The sequence below is a fragment of the Schistocerca cancellata genome, chromosome 7 (assembly GCF_023864275.1).
Source record: "Schistocerca cancellata isolate TAMUIC-IGC-003103 chromosome 7, iqSchCanc2.1, whole genome shotgun sequence".
Taxonomy (NCBI): Eukaryota; Metazoa; Arthropoda; class Insecta; order Orthoptera; family Acrididae; genus Schistocerca; species Schistocerca cancellata.
Genome location: NC_064632.1, coordinates 398,306,114 through 398,320,432, shown reverse-complemented (window position 1 = coordinate 398,320,432; position 14,319 = coordinate 398,306,114). Strand labels below are relative to the sequence as shown.

General features: G+C 41.8%; 1 protein-coding gene across 1 annotated transcript in view; it reads right to left on the bottom strand.

Moving 5' to 3' along the window:
• The window catches only part of LOC126092790 (cell adhesion molecule 2-like), a 164,060-nt gene that overhangs the window by 107,655 nt on the left and 42,086 nt on the right, over nucleotides 1–14,319 (bottom strand). The window lies entirely within an intron of this gene.

Below are 14,319 nucleotides of genomic sequence, written 5' to 3'. Positions count from 1 at the left end.
TCGCCATACTTTCGATCCAGAAACTATGTTCCTAAACTCAGCAGAATCTCTTATGCATCCTGAATTCCAGAAATGCAAGCAAGCATTTGGCAAGACTGTCTATCGTCAGAAAATTCTGGGAGTTCATATGGTTTATGCTACACACCAAGGAGATCATTGCCTCTTTACACAAGTAAACAAATACATCAATGTACACAGAAACCAGCTCAGTTACAGAACATGTGTAAAAATATGTCCACCAACCTTGAATCTATTGCGAAATGTGTTCGCTTATATGCAGACACAACTGCAAAAACAAATTCAGGAACTGTATAGCTTACAAAACCAAACATCAACACTCTCGCTTTCAAAATAACTGTAAAATGAGAAAAATGGCTAGTAAACAGCAGAAGACCTGACCTTTTGAATAAATACGTCGTATACCTAATCAACAACGTAAGGTTTTGATGTGATTCTGTAGATTTTCCTGGCGTGTTATATGTTTATGCTCTTCACGGGTATGCTGCCGGATATGATCTTCTTCACTACACTATATTTCGGCTATCCAACTGGCCGCCATCCTCAGGTGCTATCGATGAGTACACAATAATGCTGGAACTCTGGCGTTCGCACCTGAAGATGGCGGCCAGATACATCGCCGAAATATCGTGTAGTGAAACGATCATTTGCGGCAGCATATCCATGAAATGCATAACAACGTGAGGTTTTGTTCATTACACTTCCAGACAAGTCAGTGAATGTGTAACGTAGAGAATTTGTACGTATGGAATGCAATATCTACATTATTTAACATGCCAAATAAGCCAACACAACTGTAGCTGAAGGGAAAATCACACAGACGTGATAATAGTTACGTCTACAAAAATAATCGTGTGTTAGAAAGTATAACAATGTGCCAATGTTTAGGCACCATGCAAAATAGTTATGTGCCAGGGAAAGTGGCTATCATAATAAGAACAGGCAACAACAACAAAATAATCTTCTTCTGCGTTAAATAGTGTTTATATTCTCTTACTTTCAGCAGTGTAAGCTATAGCTAAAAATACACTCGAAACAATATTGTCATTTACATGGCCCCACAGGCGTTAGCATCAGACAACGCCCAAAGGCCAATACCTGAATACGTGGAAGTTGTGGGGGGAGTACGTGCAGGCAAAATTTCACGAATAAAAAGTTTCCTTACCTTTAAAATTTTACAACTTGGTTAATTTGATTTTAAAATAGTAAGTGAACATTCGTTATCATGAACAGCAACATCCTCAATATAATTTCTTAATGAAAGTTTTTGAAGCATTATTTAACGAACAGTCTCTTGAATAATAACAGATCAATGAACAGTTCTCAGAATCAATTTACAATGCTTAAAACTCAAACTCCCTTTTTAAGCAAAGGAAAGAAATACAAATTGCGATATGCAAGGTTAAATAAAAGATTGTAACACCACATGGCAATACCAAAATTTTACTAGATATCACCTGTGATCTCTAAGGGAAATAAAATCTTGATTACAAAATTTTAATTAAAAAGAAACAACTTAAATCCAATAAAATCTAATTACTATCAACTTACACTCAAACCCCGTAGCCTCTACGATGCGCCGTGTCAAAATATTTTCCTTCCTTTTAAAGACTTTACACCATAAACGTCCCTACATTTGACGCATACGGCACCCAACGAATTATGACAAATAATTAAGCATAGATGTTATAATTAACCAGGTACGTACATCGTTTCCTTCCAAAACAAATGTAAAAACCACACAATTCCACTCTTAAGCTCAGTGCTTAGAACCGTTAAATAAATAATATACAGTACAAATCTTTTGATTTCGTCGTGGTCATGCGCTGTTGTGCACCGTTCTGTCCTTCAGGATCACATGCGACACGGGAAAGATTTTCCACGATGGATAAAACGTTAACAGGGCGCAATCAACTCAAAGAAATTGCATACTGGGATTATAAGTCGATATTGATGCGGCTCGCAAATCTTAAAACGGGCGAGGGAGTGAATACGCTACTACTGAACACTTCGACTATACCGCACCGCACCAAACAGCAGTACGATGGGATAGAGAAGAGGTAAATCAACAACCGTTGCAAGGCAACCTTAGCAAAGGCAGTAAGAAAATACTTGTGGCTTCAAGCTCTTGGGAGGGCTACACCAAACCACAGAATGACGACCCAAGCTAAATTATGAACATAATATCGGCGATTTCCCTTTGGTCTCTGTTATCCACAATATTCGCGCTGATCTTAATGGTGCGGCTTGTTCACTTGATTTCCTTTGGATTTCTGGCCATGTGTATCCTGGCTGATGAATTTGCTGACCTTATGGCTCGGGGGGGGGGGGGGGGGAGGCGGGGGGAGGGGGGGGGCGGGGCGCCTGCTCTCCAATCTCAGTGACACTTCTGGGGATGATGCATGATTTCCGGTTTTACATCAAATCACGTTCTGTTCAGTAGTGGGCCGACTCTTGGGAAGCTACCTCAATGTCTAGTAAATTTCGCGCAATCAGGGAGACTCTCACCACATGGCGTTCTGTCCTCCGCCTCTCCTCGAGGGAATCTACCATCTTCGGCTCTCTTCGTGTTGGTCCCATGGTTTTTACTCCTAAATGAACCACCCCTGCCTTTCAATTGCGGCCCCCTGCACGTGATCCATATTTTTCTGGACAGCCCCCATCTTTTGACCCTTTACATTAAATATTCATTGTCCCAGGTGTTAACGGACTACACATGCGTGGTTACGTCTGACCTCGGTTTCCTTCGTGAAAATGGTTTTTCCTTTAAGGTTTAAACCCTTGAATTTTCCTCTAGAATGGGGATCCCTCAGTTAGCGGTAGCGTTGGTTATGGAGACTTTGGCCTAGCCTCTACACCAGTCAGGTTCTCCACGCCTTTTGTCTGGTCTTTTGTGCAGTTTTGTTTCCCCTTTTCTTGTGTCTTTTTCCACTGGTGTTGCCCTTTTTGTGTCATGATCATGGTAGGATGTGGGAATTGTGCAGGGGCACCCCTGCTTTCCCTGTTTCCCTCCACTCTCCTCCTTTTATTTCCTCTTCATGCTACCCTGACATTCATTTCCCTCTTCGTCTGCTCGTTTTCCCTTCACCTTGACTGGACTGTGCCATTTGTGTTGTTCCTCCCTTGATTTCTGACACCTGTGATCGTGGGGCTGATGATCTCGCTGTTTGATCCCCTCCCCTCCAAATCAACCAAACGACCAGTTCTCTTAAGCTGGCCATTTTGATTAGTTACTTGATAAAATAAAATTCTGTGAAAGGTCTTATATCTATATGTCTGGGTGTGTGCTACGAGCTCCTCCCATAATCGAATAGACTATTCTATCACAGCTGGAATTTCTGTGCCAAAATTAAAAAAAAATTCATAACTGTTTTTTATGCTGCATGAATGGTTGCACAGCCTCCTAATTTATCACAGTTACTCGTTGGAGCGAATGATTCAAATAAATTACTTCATATAAACGCCTGGTTGACTGTTCCAGCAAATCTACAGACGAGTTTCTTCCTCAATGGACTTCGGTTAGAACTACACCTCCCGTCACTGGTGACGTCAATCGCCCTCAGCACCTTCGAACAAGCAGTATCAGTTCAGTGACCACATATTTGTGACGAAGGATCGCCATTTCTTCCATTCACAGGATTTCATAACATGGTGACTAACTTGCCTGATGTGGAAAATGCAACCTTGAACAAGCAGTAGCGTATAGTGTAAAAAGCAAGCCGTGCTCAAAAACACGTTTTGGCCTAGTGGAACGAGTTTTAGAAGATGATGCAAAGATAATTCGGGAAGTACCAAAGCAGAAAAATCTACGTACGGTGCTCATTTCAGAAACCTGTGCCACGACAGTCGCTACTAAATGAACAGAACGAGTGCAAAATTAGTGGCTGTAGCCTATCTTTCAGAATGTCCTTAAGCCAAAGAAAACAAAAGGAGAATGTTAAGTAAGCCTACAGATTCAGTGCGCTAACACGAGTTACAAGAGGATCGTGATTTAAGTTACTAGCAAGATAATATTATTTGATATAAACTCTTTGTAAAATCTCTTTCATAAAGTGTCAGCTTCATCATTATTCTATCTGGAAGTAGGTTTCTTGCTGTATTTAAACAATGTCAGTAAAATTAGATTTTGGCATTTTGTTTGAAACCCGATACCGAATGCTTTCAGTCTGAAACGGGTCTGCAACAGATCTGTAAAATGCAAGTGAGACTGGATTCTAAGTTACGACATTCACTCAGCAGAAGTATGACCAACAGGTTTCTGTCTCAGAGATCGTTCTGTTTTCTGTTATCAGCTTGTTGTGGTAGCAATATTTTGTAGTAACGTCATGAACGGTACTAATCATGAATCGCCTATGTGCACTATTCTCTCTAAACAATTTTTTGGAAACTTTTGCGTTCATTATTAGTTTTCCATTACGATACGTATAAAAACTTGAAAGTTCTGCGTGAAATATTGCTTGTGACATTTTTCATATAAAAAGCACGACACAGGTGAAAGCAAAATCGCACCATACTTAATTTAATGCGTTCTTCAGTTCATGGCCTCTTTTGCTTTTGAAGTTTCTTAGTTCATCTAAACCATGAGATTTATTCATAAACAGAAAGCAGGTGAAGCAGGTGACAGAAAACGAGCCTGGGAAAGTCGGACTTTTGTAACGAATATTCGCCTGAAAATGAGCTGCGTTGTATGCTTGCTTTTATAAGTTGTCGGCAGCCGAAATGAGAGTGCTGACGAGTTCCTTTTTACCTTATGTGCTTTGCCCTTTATGTTTCTTTTTCTTGATGTCTCGTCTTTTCACTTGCTCATGTTTATTTTATTTCTGATACAGGTTAAAACGATATACTGAACATGGCTTTGATTTCTTTCGAAATTAGTGTCCCTCCTTGCTGAAATCACCGGCTGATTCCCCTGAACCAAATTTCTGGAAAGGCGCCCATGGAGATAAGGTTGTTTTTTGTGGAGTACTTCCCTCTACATAAGAAACGCAAAATAGGGGTCGTGAAGGATCACCTAAAGGTCAGCGGGTATCAGTTTCCGGCATTTGAAATACAGTCACATAGTCCCACAAGGACACAGAATTTCTTGCAGACGATGGAACCATTATTGCATAACTTTCGCAGATTACCAGATTAATACATGGAAAAAGGGGTTTCTTTTGTACGCGTATTGTTCAGTGTATTCAGAGACTTGGAAAGGATTGTGAACTACAGTTTCACGTTGAAATTGAAGTGGTGAGGATATGTAAGTGGACAGATAAGCAGAAGAGACATAACTTCTTCACACACATACTCGCCAAGCCAGGGTACGGTGCGTAGCGGAGGGTACTCTGTACCACTATTAGTACCAGATTTTCTATACTCATGCTCATAAGTTAAGGATAATGCTGATACATGGTGTAACAACACTCTTGCGGGCGGTTTGCAGGTTAAAGCACCTTGGGGTATGACCATGCGGTGCATTCGACCTGCGGTCGTCGCACGGTGGCGCTGGTAGCAGTCCACCTACGCAGAGGTGTGTTGGTGCGTGTCGGATTACGGTGCAGCGAGTAAGTGTGCAGATGTTTTCAGACATGCTAATGGTGACTGTGTGTTAAATGACTCAAAGAACACATATTGATGACGATATGGGGGGGGGGGGGGTAGAATAGTATGGCGACTGGAGTCTGGTCAAACTCAGCAGGTCATAGCACGGGCCCTCCGTGTTCCACAAAGTGTGATCTCAAGATTACGGCAACGATTCCAGCAGATAGGAAACGTGTCCAGGCGCTACGGTACGGGACGTCCACAGTGTACACCACCACAAGAAGACCCATATGTCACCATCAGTGCCCGCAGACTGCCACGGAGTACTGCAGGTAGCCACTGGAAAGGTTGTGTGCAGACACACAGTCTGCAGACGACTGAACAGACATGGTTTATTCGTTCGGAGACCTGCAAAGTGCATGCCACTGACCCCTGGTCATAGTAGAGCCCGTTAAGCCTGCTGTCAATAACACATTACATGGTTATTGGAACAGTGGTCCCATGTTATGTTCACGGACGAGTCCAGGTATAGTGTGAACAGTGATTTTCGCCGGGTTTTCATCTGATGTGAACCAGGAACCAGATACCAACCCCTTAATGTCCTTGAAAGGGACCTGTATGGAAGTCGTGGTTTGATGGTGTGGGTCGGGATTATGATTATTGCATGTACACGCCTGCATGTCTTTGACAGAGGAACTGTAACAGGTCAGGTGTATCGGGACGTCATTTTGCACCAGTATGTCCGCCTTTTCAGGGGTGCAGTAGATTCCACCTTCCTCCTGATGGGTGACAACGCACGGACCCACCGAGCTGCCATCTTGGAGGAATATCTTGAAACAGAAGATATCAGGCGTATGGAGTGGCCTGCCTGTTCTCCAGACCGAAACCCCATCGAGCACGTATGGGATGCTCTCGGTCGACGTATCACTGCATGTCTTCAAACCCTTAGGACAGTTCAGGAGCTCCGACAGGCACTGGTGTAGAAATGGGAGGCTATACCCCAGCAGCTGCTCGACCACCTGATCGAGAGTATGCCAACCCGTTGTGCGGCCTGTGTACCTGTGCTTGGTGGTCATATCCCATATTGATGTCGTGTTACATGCGCTGGAAACGGTGGCGTTTTGTAGCACGTGTGCTTCGGGACGGTTTTCTCAACTTATCGCCAATACCGTGGACTTACATATCTGTGTCGTGTGTGTCCGCTATGTGTCTATGTTATTAGCACCAGGTTTGTGTAGTGCCACGTTGTGTGTCACCACATTCTACAATTATCCTTAATTTATGAGCATTAGTGTATATGGCTCCGTATGGGCCCTGCTTTCTCGCATCTTATTTTCGTGGTATTTACGGGAAACGTAGGTGGGCGGTAATAGCATCGTTCTGCTGTCAGCTTCAAATGTTGGTTTTCTACATTTCGTCAATAGTCTTAATTGAAATAAACATTGCCTTCCTTCCAAGGATTCCTATCGGAGTGAACGAAGCAACTCCGTAGCACTTGCGTGTTAATCGAATCTACCGGTAACAAATTTAGCAGGTCGCCTCTGAACTGCTTGGATGTTTTCCATTAATCCGACCTGGTGAGGTTCCCAGACGCTCGAGAAGCTCTGAACAATAGGTCACACTAGCATCTCATATGCGGTCTCCTTTACATATGAACCTAATTCTTCTAAAATTCTTCCCATAAACCGAAGTCAGCCTTTGACCTTCCGTGACACAATCCTCACATGCTCGTGCCATTTCATATCGCTCTGCAACGCTACGCTCAGATACTTAGATGATGTGACTGTGTCAAACAGGACACTACTAATGTTGTATCCGAATATGCTTTTTTTTTTTGCTTACTCAACCTCATCAACTTACATTTTTCTACATTTAGAGCCTGCTGCCGTTCACCACAAAAACTAAAAATTTTGTCTATGTCATCTTGTATCGTCCTGCTGTCACTTGTCTTCGACATATTCCCGTACATCACAGTATCATCACCCAGCTACAGCAGACTGCTGGTCACCCTCTCCGCCATAGCGTTTGTGTGTATTGAAAATAATAGCGTTCCTATAACAATTCCCTAGTGCACTTCCGACGAAGCCCTTGTCTCTGGGGCACACTCACCGTCAAGCACAACATGGTGGGTCCCGTAACTTCAGTAGTCTTCGGACCACTCAAATATCTGGAAACCCATTCCGTACTCTCGTACCTTCGTTAACAGTCTTCAGTAGAAATGAAATGATTTTCGGAAATCTAGGAATATGGAATTTACCAGTTGTTGTTTATCCACAGTTCACAATATATCATGTGAAAAAAAGAGCAGGCAATTCACAGATGACGTTCGTAATGAGAAGATTAAACATACAGCAAGATGTACTATGCCTTGATGTTGTCTCATTTCGCTTTTGTATTTGGTAGGGTCTATAGAACAACGAGACGGTTAGGTATAAAACGGACGCATTTGTTTCCCTCTTATCAAAGGCATGTGGCACAACTGGGCGTTACGGCGTCGTCGTACCGTTGTTGCAGAATCGGCTTCAATCAAGGAACAGGTGTACTGTATTTTGACGTTGAAATTACGCAGATTCATGTTGCTATTGTTATTATATCTGGTCCGAAGAATCCCTTGGTGAATCTCTACACGCTGGTCTGTCCTGTGGAAACCTCTTCACGAAGAAAGTTGATTCGGGACTAAGTAAAGTAAAACGAAACATCCAACCAAATGATAAATACCAAAGAGTATTTTCACCAGAAGGGGCACAAAAAAGAGCTGAACACTTTCGAAATGGAAAGCAGTAAGTAGCCGATGGAATAAACTCTGAGATTTTTAAAATCTATGGTCTATCACTCAACCGTTCGCTTCCTTCTTACTTCACAATTATTTCAGGATTTGGCCAATTGCCTCCATCGCTTAAGAAATATACAATTATCCCTCTATTCAAACCAGGCAAGAACCTAACATAACCCCAAAGTTTCAAATGCACAGCCTTTTAGGCGGCCGAAGTGGCCGTGCGGTTCTAGGCGCTGCAGTCTGGAACCGCGAGACCGCTACGGTCGCAGGTTCGAATCCTGCCTCGGGTATGGATGTGTGTGATGTCCTTAGGTTAGTTAGGTTTAACTAGTTCTAAGTTCTAGGGGACTAATACCCTCAGAAGTTGAGTCCCATAGTGCTCAGAGCCATTTTTGAACCACAGCCTTTTAAGGCGTTAATTTACAGGCTTTTAGGAAGATCTGAATAGAGCAAGTCTTGCGATTCATCTGCTTATCCTAGTTACTGCATACTGGCATTCAGCATACTCGACGCTGCATCTATGAGCTATTTGCATTGAAGAGAGGACAATAAACAATTTTTCCCGCTGCTTATGACTCTGTATGCAAAAAGAACTCCGTCCGAACAGGCCTCGGACGGCCCAGCGGCACCGACCGGCCGCCGTGTCATCCTCAGCTCGCAGGCGTTGTATGCTGATATGGAGGTGCATGTGGTCAGCACATGGCTCTCCCGGCCATATGTCAGTTTACGAAACCCGAGCTACTGCTACTTCTCAATCAAATAGCTCCTCAGTATGCCTCACAAGCACTGAGTTCAGCGCACTTGCTAACAGCGCTCGGCAGGCCGGATGATCACCCATCCATGTGCTGACCCAGCCCAACAGTTCTTAACTTCGGTGATCTGACTGGAACCGGTGTTACCACTGCTGCAAGGCCATTGGCACTCAAAAAAAAGTCCTGATATGTAAATATGCTGCGCAGTTCAGTTTTCCATATTCATGCAGACATCCGTAGCTGGTTCCCAATGCCGACAAATGACTGTGCCCTGTGGAGACGATAGATTTCAGTTTGGAGAATGGTATCGACCACCTGATGTGCCTCCCTAGCATCGTTTTTTTTTTAAATCGCTCCAAACTCAATTTTATTTGAACGCTGATCAATAATCAGGAACATGTACATCAATTGATTAATTAAAACTTGGATCGGTTGGTAGGACATGTTCTGAGGCATCAAGGGATCACCAATTTAGTACTGGAGGGCAGCGTGGAGGGTAAAAATCGTAGAGGGAGACCAAGAGATGAACACACGAAACAGATTCAGAAAGATGTAGGTTGCAGTAGGTATTGGGAGATGAAGAAGCTTGCACAGGATAGAGTAGCATGGAGAGCTGCATCAAACCAGTCTCAGGACTGAAGACCACAACAACAATAACAACAACCATATGGATCTGAAACAATGCGACTGTGTAGTTCCATTTTGTGATTGTATAATTTTCATTTCACCATTACCGGTTTCAGGCCTGGAGAATAATTATCAGAAGGTTATTAGTAGTTGTTTATAGCATCGAGGGAGTCGTAACTTTGCTGTGACGATACAGAAAATGAGGAACAAGTATGCACTGAATTTGGAGAAATATCTGGAATTATTTATCTCAAAATTCGACTTGATGGCAAAAATCCCATGGATTCCAAAAACTGTAATGTCATAAAGTAAACTTTACGATGTCAATAATACTCTCAACATTTAGTGCTTACAGCCGGCCGGAGTGGCCGTGCGGTTCTAGGCGCTACAGTCTGGAACCGCGTGACCGCTACGGTCGCAGGTTCGAATCCTGCCTCGGGCATGGATGTGTGTGATGTCCTTAGGTTAGTTAGGTTTAAGTAGTTCTAAGTTCTAGGGGACTGATGACCACAGCAGTTAAGTCCCATAGTGCTCAGAACCATTTGAACCATTTGATTTAGTGCTTACATGTTTCGATTTTTCTTTTTTACCGCTGCTAAACGATGAGCGACGTTACTTTTGGTACAGGGGATGACAGTTACAGAAATGAAATGAAGTAACAATTTTGCTTGCTAGCAGGTCACTGTTATCTAGAAGTAGCGTTTTTGAATATTAATGGGTCGTTGGTTCTTGTGAGATCTCAACTATTGCTTGAACACTAAATAAAAACTACCAGTGATGGTGGTAAGGAATACTTGTATAAGGAGTGGCCCTCGTTCTGCCAGCCGGTTTTAGGCGCTTCACTCTGGAACCGCGAGGCCGAAGTTCTAGGGGACTGATGACCTCAGATGTTAAGTCTCATAGTGCTCAGAGCCATTTGAACCATTTTTTTCGTTCTGTCAACGTTCTTGTGAAGGAGGGCGGAAGAGCGGATATAAGTTCAGGGCACAATATTAGTCATGGGGAAGGCCACTGCTCCTACATGGGGAATAAACAGCAATGAAAAACAGGCATGAGAATGGAGAAGACAATGGAAACCACACGTAATGTGAAAATTCCAAAAGTGGGATCAAAATTCAGATGTTGGCGTGTTACATTGTTGTCGTTAGTGGAAATGAGGAAGTTCTGTGGGCCTGTTGAACAATATTAACAATCTAATAAGTACAGAACACGAATTGACAGTAACCGGAGAAAGAGGGACACGGTGAGGAGTAACTGAAATGAGATTAACGATAAACATAACGTCAAAATTGGTGACCAAGAAGCAGATTATATTGAAGAATTCTGATACCCTGAAAGCAAAATATCACATGGCGGACGAAGTGAGGAAGACACGAATAGCATGGGAAAAGAGAGCTTTTCTGGTCAAGAGAAATATACTGGTACCAAAGATAGGCCTTAATTTGTGACATAAATTGTTGATAATACACGTTTGGAGCACAAAATTGTGAATCGTGGACTGTGGAAAACCGGAAAGGAAGAGATTCGAAGAATTTGAGAAATGGTGCTACAGGTGTTGAAAGTTAGGTGGACTGATAAGGAATGAACAGGTTCTGCGCAGAATCGTCGAAATACTGATAAGAAGAAAAGAACAAGGTAACAGAACGTTTTAAGACGTCAGGGAACACCGCTTTTGGTACTAGAGGTCTATGTAGGGGTAAAAATCGTAGAGGAAGACAGAAACTGGAATACACCCAGCAGATAACTGAGAACGTAGAGTAAAAGTGGACGGTGAGATGTAAAGACTGGCACAGAAGATTGATTCCTGGCGCAGTGAGTGTACCAATTAGAAGCCTGGTATTTCTAATAAAAAAAGTATATCCACGGGACATGTGACCTGTAAATGCAAAAGTGAAATGACGGTTTCTACATTGACAAAAAATTCCGGATCAGCCTCTATTCGGATCTTCGAGAGGGGACTGAAAAGTAGGAGGTAACAATTAGGACTGCATAACCAACGAAATGGTAGCACTTTGAAAGGCGTAGCGTGGAATGTTGTAAGGGATCCGTGATCCCACGAACATAGATATTGGTATCCGACAGCCAGATCGTCAGCAGACAAGAGTCGATTGTCGAGCACTGCAGGAGGCAGTGAGATTAGTGTGAAGTGAAAGCAGTACTGGGAACACTGGCAAAAAAAGAAAAAAAAATCGCGGTATAGCTGAGTACGGTGTCAATGGCGGATGTGCCGAGTGAGGAGTAAATTGTAATTTCACTGGAGTGGGACAAATGAGCGTGACTCTTATAGTCGTGGGGTTGACCCTCATCAATACCGATTCGCGAGTGATATAAAACCAAAAGTGTCAAGTGCCGAATTACGTGTTTCGCGTCAACCGTGCCGGATAGGAAAAACCATGGATTGCAGTGAGAATTGTTCTAAATGTTAACCATCATCATTGTGTGTGACGAAGTACTTAAAATTAGCAACCAGTAACAGATATAACCGTAATTAAACGAGTAAGGCGACGTAGCAATTGCCTTAGAAATTGCGTGTTGATAGAATGCAAATATCAGTGTGTATAAAGCAACCATTATGGTCTTTAATAATAGAAAAACTTTCAATCATTAACTATTCCGTCTGCCCCGAAACCAGAGCAGAAAAACCGATGGCCTTTCATCCATTAAGCACATGGTCATATATAATAATAATTAATTGTTTGGCGGCTTCGGTAAATCACACAAAACCCAGTAAAGTATGTAACAGGGGTGTTTCAATGTCAGAAGCTTAAATGTAGTAGGGTTGCTAGGAAATGTGCAAAAGAAATGTGGATAAAGCGGGAACCAATTAAGTGAAATGAAAATAAAATTTTATGGTGGGTTGAATACGAGTGAATATAGATTCGGTAACAGGAATGAGTGAGTTTTGCGAAAAATTTCAGTTATATCGAATACATTGTCGAAAAATTATAAGAGGAGGAGGTTTACTTGGGGAAGGCGTGGAGATACATCAGAATCAGAAGTACGACGCTGGATATTGGTGTGTAAGCAGTAGTCAGCAGCATATATAAACTCAAATCACAATTCAGGACTGATGAAGAGCGGGCTGTAGTTCAAAAGATTCGTCAGGAAGAATCAGCGTGGAAGGAATTGGATACTGAGCGTTTTCAGTACACCCTCTATGGATGACGAAGTAATTAAAGGTGACTATCTATTTTGGAATAAATATGAAACCAGTAGCTTTTTGGATTTTTTTATACGATTTATTGTACCATTAGCAAGTTTTCGAGGCACTGCAGGCTCATCATCAATGGGGATGTTACAGGAACATTATGTTATGGACCAAGAGAAGCTAGATGCTGGGATGATGATGGTGACTAAAATGACGGAAATTTGGTTATCGGTTACGAAACACTTATGGAACGGAAAGGTTGTTGTTATGTTTTAGATACTCACAGTGCACTGCATCGTGTATCCACACCAAATCCGTACCCATATTGTACATTATCAGGTAATATATAGAGTATGCACAGCATTTAGCTGCACTTGGTTTTACATTTATTCACAGGAGGTAAACACTGAATGATGTTACGAAGAATATGAATATGACAGATATCATAGTTTACTACATTCTGATCTTTAGTATAAGATACATTATATTACAGTAGAAATGTTATAAGTGCAGATAAATTATTTAAATGAAACTTGCTAAACTGCGATTATGTTGGCAATACACATGTAATATAAAATAAAATACCTACTAAACATAAATCTAAGTAATTAAAGATTTAATGAGTAACAGATTGCCATAGTTATTACATTACTAGGAGAATACAGTAAACGGTGTAATATTAATATGTCTTATTATTGTCGTTTCTCGTGTTTTGGTAACAGCAAGTCTTGGAAATTCTGGAAGAAAAAGTTCTGCATTGATTCACTTTGTTCAATAAGAAATTTTTGAGGCGATTTTGGATTGTGACTGTAAGTCATTAATTGTCCAAGAGAAGACCCATGTGTAAAAAATTGTTTTAAAAAATTCATAAGTTCTTCACAATGTGTTACTTACGTGTTGGGCGTGATCAGACTTCTACAGACGAAGTATGTTACTTAGCTATATGATGCTGGTGACACAGCATAGAAACGAGAACATATTCACGAAGTCAGAACTGGTCACCAAAAACAGTTGTGACATTTTCAGGCATCTTTATCTCAAACCAAACTGTCGACTTTACTTAACTTCCAACCCATTAACAAATTTGACAGTGTGGCTTCGGATAATGGCACCCGGACGTGTGACGACTGTTTTTAGTAACAATTTTATGGCACAGTTACTCAGTGTGTCACAAATGTCTGTTTTATTTCTGCCAGTCACTTCGTGGATGTTCTCGTTTTTATGCTGTGGCACCAGCATCATGTAACTACGTTTAATATATTTCTACGATGACTTTGTTTACAGAAGTCTGATTATGCCCAGCATTTAAGCAATATCATCTCAAGAGCTTCTAAAATCTTTTTAATTAAAAAAATGTTTATGCCTTTTTCCATTCAATATTGTACTGACGTAATTTTACACATTTTATGGTGCACAGTATTTTCACGCATTACATGTATACAATACGGTAGCTGAAAATGGCTGAAGACCGAAAT